We start from the raw sequence: 20,092 nt of genomic DNA on the forward strand, positions 1-20,092 counted from the left end.
CCTATCCCTGTGTGCCTTGCCTCCACGACTTGTAGTAATTACATTTCTTTTGATAAACATGTAAGGTTATTGTTGTGTAGTAATTACATTTCTTTTGATAAACATGTAAGGTTATTGTTGTGTAGTAATTACATTTCTTTTGATAAACATGTAAGGTTATTGTTGTGTAGTAATTACATTTCTCTTAATAAAAATTTAAGGTTATTGTTGTGTATTGTTTTAATAAACATGTAAGGTTATTGTTGTGTAAGAATTACATTTCTTTTAATAAACATGTAAAGTTATTGTTGTGTAGTAACTACATGGAGTGTATATTTCTTTTAACTTTATATATATATATTTAGAACCGTAAGACAAGATATGAAAATATTCTGTCGAGTTATTTAAAATATTTTTCTATAACCGAACATATTCAACTATAAACTCGCTCAACTTAAATTTATTTCAAAAATGTTTGTTTTGTATTGTTACCAATATTGCAATGCCTCTAACTTGATAGTAGTCTTTTAATAAACTTATTTATGGCATTACAAACATTTGAATACAATATATAAACCAGAGTTGATTTAAAATAATGGACAATAAGGTCGGTGTTTTTACACTTTGAAATTTTAATTAAATTGTGTGTATTGCATGCTTCGTGGTCCCTTCATCTCTGTTACTCAGGAAAATTATAAAACTTGTGAGTGTTAGTACTAATTGTAAGTTGACAAGTTGGTTGAGAAATAATCTTCTATTAAATATGCATGGCAGTTTATAAATGTACATTTCGTTTCATTAAATTACACGTTTATTTTTCTACGTGGCAATTTATGTATCCAAAAGGTGATTTAATGAAATGAAGGAGATATTACAAATACATTTAACATATCAACAAGTATATCTCACAGCCAACTTGTCAATTTACAAATAGTAATAAAATTTTAAAGCTCAGTAAGTAATACGTAAATTACACATATAAATAAGCTGAAATAGCTTAACTTAAACTACAATGTTATGCTCTTGGCGCCTCAAATATTCTACTCGTCACATGAACGCTTTTGAAACCCCTATCAAGGCTTCCCAAAATGTAGCATATTAAATGTAAACCCTTGGAAAGACTTCCTGTGCACATGCTTTTGTTATGTATTCCAAATAAGACAAGGGATGTGTTTTTAACACCACTTTATTTGTGTGTAATCAAGCACAAAGCTACACAATGGGCTATCTGTGCTCTGCCCACCACGGGGTATCGAAACCCGGTTTCTAGCCTTCTAAATCCGCAGACATACCGCTGTGCCACTGGGCCATTGGGGGGCTTTAACACCACACACACACAGATATACTGTAATACATAATAGGACATTTTAAAATTTTCATCAGAATGCCTTCGCATCTAAATACTAAAATACTGAAATATAATATTGAACTCTTCAATATTAGAAATGTTTGTGAAGATATATAAATTAGAATAAACAGGAATATTAATTTCGGTTTATTAGATGTATATTTACCTCAACGCATACATACTTTACATAATTATTTAAATACTAGAGTTTAAGTAATAAATACCCCCAGTGACACAGCGGTATGTCTGCGGACTTACAACGTTAAAAGCCGGATTTCGATACCCGTGATGGGCAGAACCCTTTGTGTAGCTTTGTGCTTATTTACGAACAAACTTAAGTAATACATTATTCAGTTTTTAACATCTGTTGTTAATCTACATGTTTCTATATAAAGTTACACGATAAAGAGCAATTAGAAACAAAACATTTCACTAAAAACAAATAATAATAACAAGCTTTATTTATAGTTTGTAATGAAACGTCCTATACTCAGAAATTATATTATACGAGCCCTAAATTATTAAAAACACCCGTTTTCATAAAAACTAGTTCGAATTTTTATAACTGAATAGTCGAAGTTGAAATAAAACAAAGAATGTGTCAGACTTTCCCTTTTTTGGGGGGGGGGGTCTATTTTTTACGCCACATATCGAAATAAGGCAAAGTATGTGTCAGACGTTCTCTTTTGAAGGTGGGTGGGTGTTTTTAACGCTATGTGTACCGTAAAATATAATAAAACGTTTTAAAATGTTGTTAAATAAAACAAGTTATATATCAAATGAAAGTAATAAAAGAAGATGCTTATCATGTTGAAATGTTGTTAAAGAGTAGAGTATTTTGATTTAAGCTCATCATGAGAATAACGCTTGTCGATACCGAAACATGTTTAACATGATAAACACGTTTTCGAATAGAATTCATAATACCTTTAGATAGATAGCTTTTCCGTAAACCTAATAACACATATGATTTCAAAATGTCAGAGTAAATGACAGTTATTCTCTTTATTTTCAAGAATATCTTCTAATCACCAGGGGAATTAAGTAGATTTTCTTAATGCTGAGAAAAGATTTAGTCGGAAGAATGATTGAAACCGACGATATAAACCAATATATCATTAGGCCTAATGTATTAAAAATAAGCCTACCACGTTTCTAAGCTTTTGTACGGTAAATCCACCGGACAGTATTTTACTACCAATGTCAGTTGTACTAACCCCAATTGCTTAGTATTGTTCAAGGTTCCTAAACAGTTTCTTTTAGAGTATAGGACAGATAAAAAAAGCACAACTTGTACTGATTGAATTAACAAGGTATTACGAAAAATCGATAGTGTTACTGTCACAATCCCTTTAATAACCATCCTTTTGTTTGGATGATTATACCTTTTTTCTGATATTTTCTAACAAATACCAATACATCCATATTCATATCGTACATTTGTTAGCTTCAACATAAACTAATCGTTCTTCAGAACGTTCACACCAGTAAACATTGTTGGTATTCCTTTCTACTGGTAATTGTACCCAATCAAAACATCATGTTCAACAATATATTCTCTTCATATCTCTCATGAATGAAAATATAAATATATATTAGATTATAAATGAAATAGACTAAAACAGAAAAAGCTACACATGTATATTGACAGCTTATATCTAACACTAAGCTTCAAATTTGTTCTCTTGAATAAAATAACCAAATATTGTATACACTTTACAATTGTTTTGTTTTTTACAACATATATCTAACGATTATCAAGATGACATTCCACCGTACGTAATTCATTAGGCAAAACAAATTGAATTCGTGCTGTGAACCCTCAGTTGTAAGGAAAAATCAAACTTAGGAAACACAACTTCTTAACGAGTAATGTCGTGATGTTCATGGTGTTTCCATGAGACTAAACCTCACTAGACTGAAAAATACTAAACGACTTCTAGTTCATCATTAATCTAAATATGAATCGTACTATGGAAAAGCTGGAAATATTAAATTTATGTGTATTGTGTTAAAATGGAATGTATGTGAAGAGCAGAGAATAAGGTATGTTGTGATTGGTTTGTTAATGGGCCGATTTATTATATTTTCAGAACAAGAACGTTTGAAGATTTCACGAGGAAGATGGTGAAAAGGATATTATTCAGAAACAGCAGGATTTGGGTTTGTCTTTGTAATGATTATATTTGAGAAAGATATATTTAGTATCTTTCAGATCTATTCAGCACAAAAAAGAATGACATAACGTTTCTAAGTCATTTCACCTTTCTGTTTTTTGAAACTTTAGCTTCTCTTCTTCTAACCAAAGTTTGTTATTGCACATAATTCAAAACTCATCTTCACTGAAATGTTATTTGGGTACTTGTTTCGGTTTTCAGTAAAGAGTAAAATTATTTTACAGAAAAAAACATCCCATTTGATATGGCCTAAAATTTGAGATCTGACAGATTATCTTCTTTTAACGAAACAGTCCCCAGGCGGCAAACTTGAGGACTTATAACGCAAATAAATGCTACTGTGTATCTTTGGACTTAAAAACAAAGAAACTTAAGAAAATGAACATAGCAAATTTAGAAACATTTTATGTGGGGTTACAATCGGCTCAGCAGAATATGTATATATTAATGTAGTTGTGGTAATTACACCTTATTTTCTGATTCTGTTGCTTGACATTTTCTAATATATTCCAATACATCCAGATTCATACAGCCTTTTTATGAAGTTATTGTAAGTAATTTAAATATAAGGTTTCCTAGACAGAGCATAATTTAAAAGCTCAGAATTAGTTACAAGAGAGCAACCAACTATTTGCACGCTTTCTATTTAACAATATAAACGAGAAATTGTTATCGTCATGACAGCACGTTACGGTGTTGTATTGGTGAGAGCAGTATTTGATTTTGGGAGTGCTCGCGTCAACTTGAAATTATAAATTATAAAAGGCGTCTTTCTTCAGGTGAAATTTCACAGTTAGGCCTAATATTTGCTATTAGTTCATGTTTTGTAAAGTAATGGTAAAGGCGGCTCTTAGAAATGCCAGTTGAATTTTTGAAGGAGCAAATGTCAAGCAGTGGCCGGCTGGTCAAATGTCCATCGGGGAGAGGTATGCTCTTATGTAAACTAATGAGATTTTCAAGCGAATTCAAAACATGTATAGTTACGTAAATATGTGTTTAAATTTGGATACTGTGATTGGGATTCTATATATGTATAACATCCGAAACGATAATCTTTAAGTAAATACTAAATGCCGTAAAATAGAGCTTCAATAGAATTCGATTTTCCTTCCTTTCATAAAGTGTTTCTAAAGATGAGTTTTTAGAAGAATAAACTGTGTAGTCATTTTCATCAATTTGACCGGACTCAGTTAGCTTTAGATTTTAACCCTTTTATTGACAAGACAACAAACAGACATACGTTAGTAGCATGAAATATGTCTCTCTCTCTCATTTTAAATACCTTATCTGTGACGTGTGCCAAAATAAGGATTCTTTTCTTATTAATTATCATAAGGTATTGAACTAAAAGATACCATATTAGCACATCAGTGCGACTTAATACAATAACTGGGTATACGAGCTAGTTAACTTCATCTAACTTTGAAAGAAAGGTTTGTGTTTCATGCTATTACACACTAATCTATTTTTCTGTTTGTTTTGTAGGCAATGTTTTATATAAAGAAGAAACAAGGAATACTATCAGAAATGGAGATTGCTTTACCCCTTTTAGTCAGTATTTTCAATCTTATATTTATATCACAAACTGGTTACTATTAGTTTTCACGACAATCTGGTCTGGGGTTCTATGTCCACTCTTTTATTTTGTGAATCAACAAAGATTCGTAAAATAATATTTGAATATATTTAGTTCTATAATTATTGCTCCATCATCACTTAGATAAAATCTTGTTGAGCGTATCGGCTGCATATGAAATACTATAATACTTAATTTACCAAATTGTTCTACCTTATAACAGACAAACAATTGGGAAAAGTACATGTGTACCCGTTCCTTATAATTAAACTACAAAAATGGCAGCTTCGGATAACTCAAAAAATTATGCCCTCTGGAAAGCATTGGTCATCAAAATTGAAATTATTATAGATGGCTATGTAGAAGTTTCGAGTGAAGGGTTAGTTTAAATTACTTTATCTAATCACATAATTGTTTTCGTCTAAATTTTACCATTAGCCATTTGAACACGGTGATGGGAGTTTTTTCTTCTTCTAACTGTGCGGCACTCACCTGTAAATATGAAATTCATTTTAGAATCTTCTTCGCTAAAAAGTCGATGTTCTCTTCTTCTGTGGAAACCCTGATGAATGAGAAAGAAGTCGCTTCTAGAACCTTCAAATAAAATCATTGAATAGTAGACTCGGCATTTCATCAAATGAAAACTTCGTTCACTTCGTTTATTTGATCATAAAGTTGTTGTTGTTACTTGTGGAACCTCCCTCCATTCGGATTGGATACTCTGCCATCACTCAGATTTAAAGTAGTCGCGGTAATGACAGCGCCACCAACCACATTGGTAGTTTTCTCAGACTGGGATGGTTACCTGGTTCTTCCGTTTTAATGATGAACTCAACTTCGTCATGACACTTATGAAAATTTAAATTCTTGTTGGTCCTATAATTTCTTTATCACCAAAATTAATGAGGTAATTAGAATGGGTTCGTATAAAAGAATTTCGATTATCCTGTGCTGAATTTTGGAGATTAACATATTCCAAGCACGAAAAAATGTTCCCTTTGTTAGAAAAGTAAATGCATCTTCTTCCGCCATTTTGTTTTTCGTAATACTGCGGCTACATTGTGACGTAGGAGCTTCGAGTAACACCCCTTGCCATCGATTACTGACCGATTTGCAAAATAGCATCCATATCTGAGGTAAATATTTCATTTTGAATTTGAGACTTTATTAACGTATAGTCATGCTATCCATTACTTCACCATAAATTTTGAAGCGTTTTGATTATTTTAAATGCTTTACACGTGTGGAGGTAATTCTTGTTTTTTGTTTCACCAGGGCAGCTTATAGAGAAGTTTTTATACAATGAGAATTGGCAGATTGAGCAACTGTTTATCTGCCATCTTCTTAGATGGTTAATAATGAAACGAACCTTAAAAAGGTCATATATACATATATATTTCACATTTGGCAAATGTGTTCTGCTCATAACCTGATGAGCAAAATTGAAAGCGTTTTCACGATGTGATTACTGCCTAACGCAATTTGCATTTCTTGAAAAATCGTATTGCTAATCCTGCTATAAAAAAGTAAAAACTCAGAAGACGAGCGTGTTGATCTGGTTATGGTACTTTCTGAAAGTTTTAAGACTGTTCAATAACATGAAATTCTACCACTTTCTTGCATTACAAACAAAGCCAAAAACATGTTCCAAACACACTCGAAGATAAGTTGAAAAGAGAATTTTTTTCTATCTTTTTTTTTATTGTTACAAGTGACATTCTTAGATACAATTCCTCATGTAGGCCTTTCAACTTTACACGTCTCTTTATGTTCACAACCGCCTGAAAAGTCATTAACGTTATTTTAGTCGTTTTGTTGTTTCTTTTCGCGCACATTGTGCTTATATACTGAGAGTAAAAAAAACACAAATTCCAACGTTTTTTGGCACAATGAAATGTAAAATCTGTATTATTAGTTACAGCCAGCTAGTTTCGGTATACATCTCTGATGATGGTAACAATGTTACCGAAATTAGTCGTTTTGGTTAATAATTCTTACAAGGTTGTAAATGTTTTAGGAGTGTAAGTTTGGAGCAAAATTATAGTTTATAAATGGCCCAAATAACGTTTCATCGCATATGAGAATCGTATCTTTTGCATAACTGCAGAGTTTCTTTTGTTTTAGCCTGCGTTGTAGATATACAAAGAGAACGTTTCAATGAAATCATATTATATAAACTGAATTGTAGTTATTACTGGTAAAACAGGCCGACCATTAAAGAACACTTACCGGTAGTATGTTACTGAAATATGCAATGTTTACATATTTGTGTGTGTGTGTCTTGCTGTTACATTATATTAAGATTCAAAATGAAAACTTTCCTTTACCTCTGATAAATCAATTTGGAAATACTTTGCCATATTTAAACGCATCGATCTATTTTAAGCTACTATGTATTTTTTCGCACTTTTGTTACATATCTATGTGTATTTGGCATTTCTCTCATTATTCATAGAATTGACACATTTCCTTAATTATGTTGCGATAATTTTCGAGTAGCACGTTCTCCATTTCGAACTTTGATGCCTTTTAAACCTGTTCATCGTGTTTTTAATCAGATTTAAGATATATATTACACGTTTATATCTCCGGTCACTTTTCTGTTTCTTGAGAAAACGGGTGGAATTGTCGAAACGCCCAAGAAATAACGATGTGATTGTGTTTGTAGGATAATTTCATTCTCATAAATAACATGATGTGTTAATAATAATACTTTCCAAATGAAAAATAATGACACCAGGAAAAAGTTCACTTTCCTTTCATCGTTACTGGTATAAAACTACTATGATATAGATGATATAATAAAATAATACATAAGGCCTAATTTAACGCAATCATCTACGTCAGTAAAGATATGCGTAAACTCTACACAAGAAGCTGAAAGCCGGTTTCTGGAAGGGATACAGATATTTAAGAGTTAGAGCATTAATTTCATACTTTGAACTGGGCCTTTGATAGACAAATTCTGTTTGAGAATCTCCGGGATTGTTTTGTATTGGGTTTTTGATAGACAAATTCTGTTTGAGAATCTCGGGGATTGTTTTGTATTGGATTTTTGATAGACAAATTCTGTTTGAGAATCTCCGGGATTGTTTTGTATTGGGCCTTTGATAGACAAATTCTGTTTGAGAATCTCCGGGATTGTTTTGTATTGGGCCTTTGATAGACAAATTCTGTTTGAGAATCTCCGGGATTGTTTAATTTACAAGAACAATATGTCCCCAGTGAGTCAGTTGTAAATTTGTGAACTTACAACACTAAAACACGGGGTTCGATTCTTTGCGGAGGACAAAGTACACAGAGCCCTTTATGTAGCTTTTCGGTAAAACAGTAACAACAAGAACAAGTTGTGGAAAAGCAAACATTTTTTCTGTATGGAAACATGAAGTTAGAGTTATAACATATAAAATACTAACAAGAAAGATGTGTAATGAGTTTGTACGATAAGATTATTTGATGTTAAAGACCAAGAAGTTTGAAGGTTAGAGGAAAGAGAAACACAGAGGTTTTGTATTAGTGTAGAGATACAGAAGTTTTGTATTAGCGCGCTAGACGGGAACTTATGAATTTTATAATTACGTTTTAACGTATTTTGTTTCATGTTATATTTGTATACATCTTCCTATTCAAGCTCTAAATTTCTTACCCTTGTAAGTATCCCTTAACAAATCACGGAAAGACAAACTTCTACGTGAATATCTCAACGTTGCATAGCACTTGAAGCTATAATTTTACTATTAATTGTTCCAACGTTTCATATTTATTGGGATATTCCGTGGTCATAAGTAAAACTGCATGTAATGCTGAATTCATGCTTTGCGGATGTGAGGAGACGCCATGTTTTCAGCTGCGTGAAATATTTTCTTTCTTGTTTTCAAGAGTTATAAATATTGTGTAAGTCCAAACAAGAATATATATATATATGTTAAGCCACAGTTTGTCTATAAATTAATACACTAAAATAAGTAGAAAGAAAACTTTTATTGCTTACACATATGTTTAGTAAAAGACTTACGGAAGTTTGTAGTACACTATTTGTTGGTTTATGTTTCACGTATTTCTTATTTTATAGCAATAACGTAACTATTGTTAAATTTCTAGTGCATATTTCGACTTATGAGATGCGAAAACTCATTCTGAAAGTCAGTTTCCATTGGTTATTCGTTAGGACAGCAACAGGAGAAAACCATTGAAACAAAATACGGTAAAACGTAATCGTATCAATACTAACTTTCTTTTTTCTTTGAGAAGAAACACTTTCTTTTAAACAAAATTATTAAAAACCTATTTTTGCGATGCTGCGTTGTACATTTGGTGTTATAATTTTTTAGCAATTATCTACAGGAGAGATAATACCAACATTTCATATGTATTAATACATTTCGCGATCACCTACGTAACAACGCACGATTTTTAGAGTTACTGATTTGCATTTGATTATTGATTGGGAGTTTATTACTAAATCAGTCAAACATAAAGGAATGATAATCATCCTAGAATACTAACAAAATTAGAGGTTTAAGGTAGTGATCAACTATTAACTTTGTAAGAAATCTCAATTTAAAAAAAAGCGCGCGTAGTCAATAGCTGTTAGAAACTTGGGAACCAAATACTGTATATAACCATAATATAGTAATTAGGATGTAGACTAACAACCTGCATTAGCGCATAGTTTGAAAGTGGTCAAACTCTAGGTCACGGACCTATCTAGCACTCATTGTTATTGTTCGTTGGAAAAGTGTAGAATAAGCAAAGTTGGTACACAAAATTTGTATTATGAAATACATGACTGTGTCGTGCAGCTTCAGTTATCTTATTAGAGAGAGAGTTAACAATATATATTACTTATGATAATAAATAATTATGATAAAAATATTTTAGTATTTTCTTTACCATACTGAGAATAGGAAGAAAGTTAAATTATTGGTTACAAATCAAAGAAATTTTGAAGAAAAGGAAAGAAATATGTTACTCAACTCCTACTCCAGTGAAGAAACTGTGAGCTGTTTTTAGTTATAGGTGAGTTGTTTTCCATTAACTGTGTTTTTAGTTATAGGTGAGTTGTTTTCCATTAACTGTGTTTTTAGTTATAGGTGAGTTGTTTTCCATTAACTGTGTTTTTGGTTATAAGAGAGCTATTTCCCGTTAACCGTGTTTTTAGTTATAAGAGAGCTGTTTCCCGTTAACTGTGTTATTAGTTATAAGAGAGTTGTTTTCCATTAACTGTGTTTTTAGTTATAAGAGAGCGTTTTCCATTAACTGTGTTTTTGGTTATAAGAGAGCTATTTCCCGTTAACCGTGTTTTTAGTTATAAGAGAGCTGTTTCCCGTTAACTGTGTTTTTAGTTATAAGAGAGTTGTTTCCATTAACTGTGTTTTTAGTTATAAGAGAGCTATTTCCCGTTAACCGTGTTTTTAGTTATAAGAGAGTTGTTTCCCGTTAACTGTGTTTTTAGTTATTAGAGAGTTGTTCTAAATCATTTAAGTATCAAACTCTTAAAGCCTTCTGATTTCGTTCGGTACTGAAACTGTTTTTTTTTTTTTGTCAGAGGATTTTATAATTCTTTAACGCACCAATTTACTAGTAAAATGTTCCAACCTTTGAAATTATTTCTAAGATGTTTTCGTTCAAATTATAACGTTTTACATTACCATGTTATTATATTCGTTAGTAAAGCCGTAATATTCGGGAATTTCTGTAGCATACTCCGATACAGTCGCGCGAGAAAAGGACAGCTACAGTTTGTGGTGTTGTTCAGTATAACAAATGTTCTTCAATTGATTAGAATTTGTAAATTTCATCGATATATTAAAAAAACTTCAAAAATAACATTCATTCTAAAGACATATTCTACAAATCGACATAGGTTGGAAAGTTGGTAAAACAGAACGTTTGTAAATGAATTAATTACACAAAGTAAATAAACGCTAGAAAACAGATTTATTGACTAACATGCATTTTTACCAAGTGCATAACTTTGTTAACTACTTGCTAAGGTTAAAATACCGAAATATTCTAGAATATTGTGACTTATTTTGTTTATGCTTACATATGCGGACGTTGATAATGATATAACGTTTCTTCACAGCTGGACACTTAATAACAAGAGAATAAATAGCATTATTAACTGATGATTAAAGTTACACAGGCTATAACAAAACTTTATTGATAACTAAAATCGTAAATACTAGGACAGATTTATGTTATAAACCACAGAAGAACATTGCGTATAGAAAACTACCCATGTTATAACTCGCCAAAAAAATATACCCTTCATTCGTAGCCGTATGTATATGCATATATATTTAAAATATACCCTTCATTCGTAACCGTATGTATATACATATATATTCAAAATATACCCTTCATTCGTAGCCGTATGTATATGCATATATATTTAAAATATACCCTTCATTCGTAACCGTATGTATATACATATATATTTAAAATATACCCTTCATACGTAACCGTATGTATATGCATATATATTTAAAATATACCCTTCATTCGTAACCGTATGTACATACATATATATTTAGGTACACATTTCATCGATAATCATATGTACACGAAGATGAACATTTCATTGATAACTATATATATATATTTATAAAGATAAGCAGTTCCCTGATAATAGCTACAAGTATATCGAAGAATACTTTTTTAATAACTATATATATATATGTATATATTTATAAAGATAAGCAGTTCCCTGATAATAGCTACATGTAATATATATATAAGAAGCACATTGCGTTAGTGATTATACAGCGTGAATTATTATAGACCTGTAGATCATACATTTTTACCGATTCTCAAATTTCAACGAATATATAAATGCTGTAAGATAAAAATGCAATCAGCAGAATTATGATTGTTGATGCTTTCTCTTTCATGTGTTTGATTTGATATGTGAATGTGGGTTAAATTCCGAAACGCGATAAATGGTGAATGACTGATATTTACCAGAAGACTGATGAACACTAAAAAAACATCCTGGCTTTAAAGCTTAAATCTAGGTTTATTATGGTTCTACCTACCCATATAAGGAATAGCTGGGAGCATGTATATTAATAGTAACAAATCAGAACGAAGAACATACGACAAAGTGAATTGAGTTAATGCAATAGAAACAGGCGAGAGAAATATACTACATAAAGCTATAAAGAAAATAGAAAGAAGAGAAAACTTGAAAAAAGAAGTTAGCGAAATATTTATCAAATAGATTGAAGCAATTTTACGTAAAGAGTCATTCAATCATTTATCTTTATCTTTATTTCTCATCTTGAAACAAATATATAAAGAGAGTCAAAAGTAAGCCCGTCAGATGTCGTAGTAGTCGTGATAAGATTAGCTATGTTAACAACAACAACAAAAAAGCATTACTGGCAACTGGTACTGAGAATATAAAGTTGTTTCTGTTTAGCCAGTTTTTCTATTTCCCTCCATTGTTCAGAAAATATGTTAGTTAATTGTGTATATCAAGTTTAGATATTTCTATCTAATAATTGTGAGAAGTTTTTTGTGATGATTTCAAGAAAGTATTGGCTGTAGGCCTTTCTGCCGTACGAAATACGGAGTTTAAAACTAAGAACACCATGACGTTTGCATGTATTGCAGACACAGTGTTCTTATTTTGATTTCCAACTTTGTTAACTGTAATTACTACTCTGTTGTCATCAGTTGACTTAAAATCCTACTTACCTTGAAACAAAATTCTGCTGTATTCTCAGAAAACGTAAATTTTGGCGATTTAAATTCATAACTTTGAGATTGCTAAATAAAGTGAAACATAACTGGCAATATATTGCGAGTAATGTGCATTGAGATTGCTAAATAAAGTGAAACATAACTGACAATACATTGCGATTAATGTAATTTGAGATTGCTAAATAAAGTGAAACATAAGTGACAAAACATTGCGAGTAATGTACTTTGAGATTTCTAAGTAAAATGAAACATAACTAACAAAACATTGCGATTAATGTACATTGAGATTGCTAAATAAAGTGAAACATAACTTGCAATAAATTGCGAGTAATGTACTTTGAGATTGCTAAATAAAGTGAAACATAACTGACAATACATTGCGATTAATGTACTTTGAGATTGCTAATAAAGTGAAACATAAGTGACAATACATTGCGATTAATGTACTTTGAGAGTGCTAAATAAAGTGAAACATAACTGACAATACATTGCGATTAATGTACTTTGAGATTGCTAAATAAAGTGAAACATAAGTGACAATACATTGCGATTAATGTACTTTGAGAGTGCTAAATAAAGTGAAACATAAGTGACAATACATTGCAATTAATGTACTTTGAGAGTGCTAAATAAAGTGAAACATAAGTGACAATACCTTGCGATTAATGTTAAAATGATTATTTTTAGTTTTAGGTTGGAACACCCACAAAGGTCAATTCGAAGCTGCATTAACATACAAATTCGATTTAACGAAATTAAGAACAACAACTAGTATTTGAATTCTGTACAAATTAACATATTACAAATAATTAAAGTCCGACACTTTCATGACTTGAAAACAAAAAAGATGGAAAACTTATACCCCGAAAAATGGCTAACGATAGATGTTTTACTGTTCACAACGTTTCAAGCTGGGACGACCTATCTTTGGTGATTTTAAATGTTGAACATGTTGAAAATCACCAGAGAAAGGGCATTCCAGCCCGAAATGTTGTGAACATGAAAACATCTATTTAACATTCGCCATTTTTCACGGTATAAGTTTTCAACTTTTTTTTGTCTTTGATTTTATCGTATCATAGTCATGGGTGTCCGCAGAAATTTTTCCAGTGTGGGAGAGCAAAGTTTTCTAGAGGGGAAAATATTGTAAAATTGTGAATTTAATAAAAAAAAAAAGCTCATATACATATGCTCAATAAATAAATAAATAATTATCTTTCTCATTTTCCAGGTGAGACAAGTGCCCCCCCCCACCCCTGCGAACGCCCATGATCATAGCGGTTTTTTAGTTGATTACTTTTAATCCTTTAAACACGTTTTATCGAGTTAAAGAGTGGCTCAACATTGTCTTGAACATTCACAACATTCAAGGCGTTATTCTGATATCCCGATAACAACTCATTGGTAAATAAAACAGCTTGAATTCCTGTCTGCTTTGCAACAATATTTATATCATGGAAAAAAATTGTTTGCATTGTTATCGTGTATTATGGCGACGCCTTTAAATTCTGTCAGAAGTCATTTTATTGACATTTGATTTTATGAAAAGGAACACTCCAACTGGTTTTATAGTTATACATAGCTGCCATAAGATGAATTTTTAAGGGAGAAAAGATCTAAATGATGAAAATACAAGTCGAACGTTAGAGAAGAATACGCATGCAAACTTGTCAAATATATGTAAAGAAAGAAAGTTATATACACGGACGTAAACTGTAAATCGAACAGTATTTTAATTAAAATCACAAGGTTTTTGGCGGTCTTTGTTTTTTATACACCGAAGTCACAGAATAAGCTTTAGAACTCACAAGAAAGTCAAATTTACAAACACGTTATAAGTAAAACTTAATATTTTCAGGATAAAACACTAACATATAACTGGTATATTTAACCCAGTCTATATGTACTCGTTTGTGCTGCAAATAGCTGATTGTAGGACCAAAATGACAAAGTTAGATTGTCATATCTGAGTTATGCAGGTACATAGGAATTTAAGATTGGATTAGAATTTAAATGATAAAATACAAGTCATAAAATAATGAAATAATACTTTTAGAATACGCAGCCAAATTTTCACGGGAACGCCTGCTTTCCAAACGTTTCGTTTTTGGTATGAAATTATTATCACCAACGGTATTTTTAATGTAGACTGGCTAATCTGTTTATTAAAGCAATTTCATCCCCACGTTTTATTTGTTACAGCTGCGAACTTCGGTTACAGGGGCACTAGCAAGCACTTGGTACTCCTTGGATGTTTACAGCATCGCATAAAATACGTAGATTAGTGATTCATTTCTTTCTTTTAGCTTTAACTTAATAATGTGGATTTTTTTTAGTGCTTGTTGCTGCGGTTTTATGTGTAATAAGAAACTGGCAACGCCTCCACAAACAATCCTTCCACGTGGTGCGTGTTGTTTTCAACGGAACTTACATACAACAGTGATATCAAATTTTGTAGCCGAAAATGGAGTTTTGATAAACGATAGCTGCCGGAAGAGAAGTAAAACATAACAACTTACGGTATCTATACAACCACAAAATAATTGGATAAAGTTTACTTAGTTACCTATGATGACTAGTAAGGCTAAGCAGCGTTACTATACGGTTTCACACCACCAACAACACGAAGAAATTAATATAGAAAAATCTAACCAGCTGTTTTTCATAGCGCGTAAGGCTACACACACACCAGTAATACATGAACATATTCTTATATATATAATATACTTCGTAAAAACATGAAAACGCTATATAAAAACATGCATGTCGCGACAGGGTTTTACAGAGGTCTCGGTATCTTTGCTAGGAACATCTGGGAATTGTTATCAACCACAAACATGCGACACTTGCGCACATTTCTCCCCATCTTCTCTGACATCCAGAGTGAAATTTTCCCTCTTATTCAAAATATTTACGCATTTCTTATTTTTAACGATGGCAGAATTTGTGCCGATCGTTCATTATGGAGAGGCAAACATGAACTTCGTTTGTTTGTTTGTTTAATTATGCACAAAGCTACACAAGGGCTATCTGTGCTCTGCCCACCACGGGTATCGAAACCCGGTTTCTAGCGTTGTAAGTCCGGAGACATACCGCTGTGCTACTGGGGGGCAACTTCGTTTGAAATCAAAATGTTTTAAAATATTATAATTTAGACCTTCGTGTTCAGAGTCTGTTTCGTAAATATTGCTTTGATAAATAATACTTATTAAATGCATTTACACGTAGTATTGCTTTGAATTAAAAGAACCCTTTGATAATTCCTTGTAAAATATACTTACCTCTTTCTTAAGTTAATATACTTCTTATGAAGCGTTCTTTTATTCTTTTTAAAAATATTTATTTATATATATTTATTCGGACACCTTTTATGTAGCTCAAATTAATTCTGTGCGGCTTTTAAATTCTTAAATAAATGCAACCTTGTTCGTATGGACGTAATATATTTGGCAGAGACAGTGTTGTCGTTAATTGTACTTTTTTCTCGTAATAATTTAATTTGATAGATTGTTCAACAAAATTATTCAACGCTTTAATACCGGTGCGAGTAGAACACATCGTCTATGTTATGAAACATCTTCTAATATAAGCCACATTATTTATTCCAAAGTTTCGATCTTATTACGCTGAAATCCGAGGTTCGATTTCCCTTTATGGATATAGCGTCCACTGTACACTTTGTACCTTCTTCCTTAGTAAATCTTGAGAAATTATAGCACAAGGGAATTATCATTTCGGTTTAATACCAGATCTTCTCGTTGTTTACCAGAATTTTTTGTTTGCTTTTTTGATGAACCATACTCCTAAAAACTTTGCTCAAGAATGAAACATTTTGAGGTTGTTTTCAGATTGTATTTTAGTTATAAAATATTGATCAGAATCTCTGAAAATTTGTAGTAGTAACTTTCAATGTCAGATGTCCAATGTAACTTTCAATGTTAGATGTCCAATGTAATTTTAAATATCAGATGTCCAATGTAACTTTCAATGTCAGATGTTCAATGTAATTTTAAATGTCAGATGTCTAATGTAACTTTCAATGTCAGATGTTCATTGTAACTTTCAATGTCAAATGTCCAATGTAATTTTAAATGTCAGATGTCCAATGTAACTTTCAATATTAGATGTTTAATGTAATTTTAAATGTCAGATGCCCAATGTAACTTTAAATGTCAGATATCCAATGTAATGTTCAATGTAACTTTCAATATCAGATGTCTAATGTAACTTTCAATGTCAGATGTCTAAAGAAATAGTAAAATTCACAACAAATTCAGAAGTGCGAAAATATTTGCATTTTATGACGATTATGCTCTTATAGCGACGAACTGTATACAGTAAAAAACGTATAAATATACAATGAGCATAGCACAGATAGCTCATTGCGTAGCTATGCACTTAACAACAAACAAACAAGCATGTCAATGGATAATTTTTTGGTTAAACATATATACCAAATCACGATATTTTTAAAGTTAGGACAAAATAAATAAGATAGGAGCCTTATTTACTGTATCAACTATATCCTCAGAGGTTGGTAAAAGAATTTGAACAATGAAAATTATTCCAGAAAAACATTTCTTGATCTAAATTACATTACTTTATCTTTACGGCATGCCGTATTTTGTTTTATAAAGTAAACTCACCTAATATAACAACTTATTTTTGAAACTGTGTGAAATAAAAAATAACATGGATATAGCCATCGTATGTAGATACCTCCATAAATAAATATTGGCTTATTCTGTATACGAGAGATATTCTAACAAACGGCATGTGACTTGGCTTAAATCGTTTTAGATTTTTTTCGGAGTTATACACCTGTTTCTATGGTAATAAACTGCTCGTCATTTATTTCAAAATTATCATTTCCTCATCTTCATATAACCAGAATAAAGAAGCTTCTAACTTCCTATCAAATGCAGCCAATGTTTCGGAGAAGCTTTAAAAAACGTTTTGTTTGGAAAAATATGTTTTAGCGTTTGATGTAGAAGCACAAACAAGCATGTCAAGAAATAATTTTTTGGTTAAAAATATATACCAAATCACGATATTTTTAAAGTCAGGACAAAATAAGTAAGATAGGAGCATTATTTACTGTATCACCTATATCCTCAGAGGTTGGTAAAAGAATTTTAACAATGAAAATTATTCCAGAAAAACATTTCTTGACCCACAGAAACTAGTTGCATGAACTTGTAGTAACTAGATTTTTGATCAAAGTCAGCAGCAAACATTTCAGTAGTAATGGTATCTTGTTCTAATATTAATTTACCATATTTTCGTTAATGAATTTTCTAATCACTTAAAAATTATAATTTAAAAAACACATAATTTTTCACCAAATTTATGTCTTATGGATAGAGAAACTGAGGAAGAATTTAAAGAGAATGTATTTTTTGCCCGATACAATGTAACTAACTAAATAACACATTTTAAAATAGTGTTTGTACAGAATTTAGGGAATAAAAAACAGAAATTTTGGTGGATGTAAAAGAGATACTGGTGCCTGGTTGAATAATATATACACATACTGATTTGACTAGCACACAAAATCATTTCTTTAGAGTCTTGACATAACATTTTCTATAAGCTCGAAATTCCTAAAATATTCTGATTATTGGATTACATTCTGATTATATTCTACTTTAGCTTACTAATTTCTTAGTATAATTAAATCCTTCGGGTTTAGCTTATCCATGAGTGTATGGGAAGACTCTGGATAGTAGTAAATATTTCAGGTTTAGGTTATTAATGATTATATTAGTAGATTTTGGTTATAAGCAAATCTTTCTGGTTTAGTATACAAAAACTGAACTTTTTTTTTCTTTACCTATATAAGGTTCCAGTGACTTGGAAACATACTCAATAAGCTTTTGAGATGTTGAATTGTAGAAATTAAAAAAAGATACATTTAAACCGACCGTTTCTTCAAACCTTTTAAGATGTCCCAAAAATTTGCTTTGCACATCTGACATTTAAAGTTACATTGGACATCTGACATTACATATAACCATAAGGTACCAGAGACGGTAAAGCAGTATATTTAACCGTTTTCAAACTTTAACGTCGCCTATTACTATTTAACCGTTTTCAAACTTTAACGTCACCGATTATTATTTAACCGTTTTCAAACTTTAACGTCGCCTATTATTATTTAACCGTTTTCAAACTTTAACGTCACCGATCATTATTTAACCGTTTTCAAACTTTAACGTCGCCTATCATTATTTAGCCATTTTCAAACTTTAACGTCGCCTATTATTATTTAACCGTTTTCAAACTTTAACGTCGCCTATCATTATTTAGCCATTTTCAAACTTTAACGTCGCCTATTATTATTTAACCGTTTATGTTACTATTATGTATGTACTCTACAACAATGTTAAGTTTAGTACCAAAGTACACAAATACAAATATATTTACTTGTCATTAAGTTTGTTTGTTTTGTTTGTTTGTTTGTTTATTTTTAATTATGCACAAAGCTACACACGGGCTATCTGTGCTCTGCCCACCACGGGTATCGAAACCCGGTTTCTAGCTTGTCATTAAGAAAAATACCATAAAATGCATGCACTGAAACAATAAAATTAGGGACTGTTTACATGACTGAATAATCCGGAAACATTTTTCAAGACGAACAGGCAGAGATATAGTATGCAATATTAGTTCAGTTTTAATAAGAAATAGATATTGTGCTTAACGATCTATAAGAATTCTAAGATATGTATAATAAGAATTCTAAGATATATATAACACTTCTTGAAAACTACAGAAAAAGTGTATCTATGTAGATAAAATAAATCATGCCTTTTAGATGTTAAGTTGAAATTCATTAAAGCTAACGTATTTAAAATAGCTAGTAGTAAATAAAAACCTACCTCTGTTGTCACTGTATACACTAAAAAATTACTGTATTTGGTATATTATGTATAATGTTATAAAACAGTTAAATACATATTTCCATGGAAGTAAGCACTTGTTTTGTTAACACAGTTAAGAAGATAGCTGAATGAGCCTATGTAGATATTCTAATTTTTATTGTTTCTAAGCATCAGTAAGGTTCTATCCAGTGGATGTTTAAAACAAATCAGATATGATCAGCGATTGTTTTTTCATTACGTCATCAAACAGATAATACTCTGTATAATCAAATAGCGTTTAGTCTAAGATCTTTATGTAGGAACTCAAACATCAACAATTACAAAATTCTATAATACAACAAGATAAAACAAAAAATTAATTAAATTTAAGCCCTATTAACCAAGCGTGAAAATTGGTTTGGCTTTCAGAATTATTTGG

General features: G+C 31.1%; 1 protein-coding gene and 1 long non-coding RNA gene across 2 annotated transcripts in view; one reads left to right on the forward strand and one right to left on the reverse strand.

Annotated features, from left to right (window-relative positions):
• Positions 1 to 5,645, reverse strand: part of LOC106478134 (homeotic protein ultrabithorax-like) — an 86,840-nt gene extending 81,195 nt beyond the window's left edge. Inside the window, exon 1 of the transcript XR_002609827.1 lies at positions 5,573 to 5,645. The gene's annotated coding sequence lies outside the window, so the exon portion shown is untranslated. The remainder of the gene's footprint in view (positions 1 to 5,572) is intronic.
• Positions 5,646 to 5,902: 257 nt separating this feature from the next.
• Positions 5,903 to 20,092, forward strand: part of LOC111084952 — a 64,458-nt gene continuing 50,268 nt past the window's right edge. Inside the window, exon 1 of the long non-coding RNA XR_002609828.1 lies at positions 5,903 to 6,216. This is a non-coding gene — a long non-coding RNA (uncharacterized LOC111084952). The remainder of the gene's footprint in view (positions 6,217 to 20,092) is intronic.

This window comes from Limulus polyphemus, unplaced genomic scaffold, assembly GCF_000517525.1.
Source record: "Limulus polyphemus unplaced genomic scaffold, Limulus_polyphemus-2.1.2 Scaffold183, whole genome shotgun sequence".
Lineage (NCBI taxonomy): Eukaryota > Metazoa > Arthropoda > Merostomata > Xiphosura > Limulidae > Limulus > Limulus polyphemus.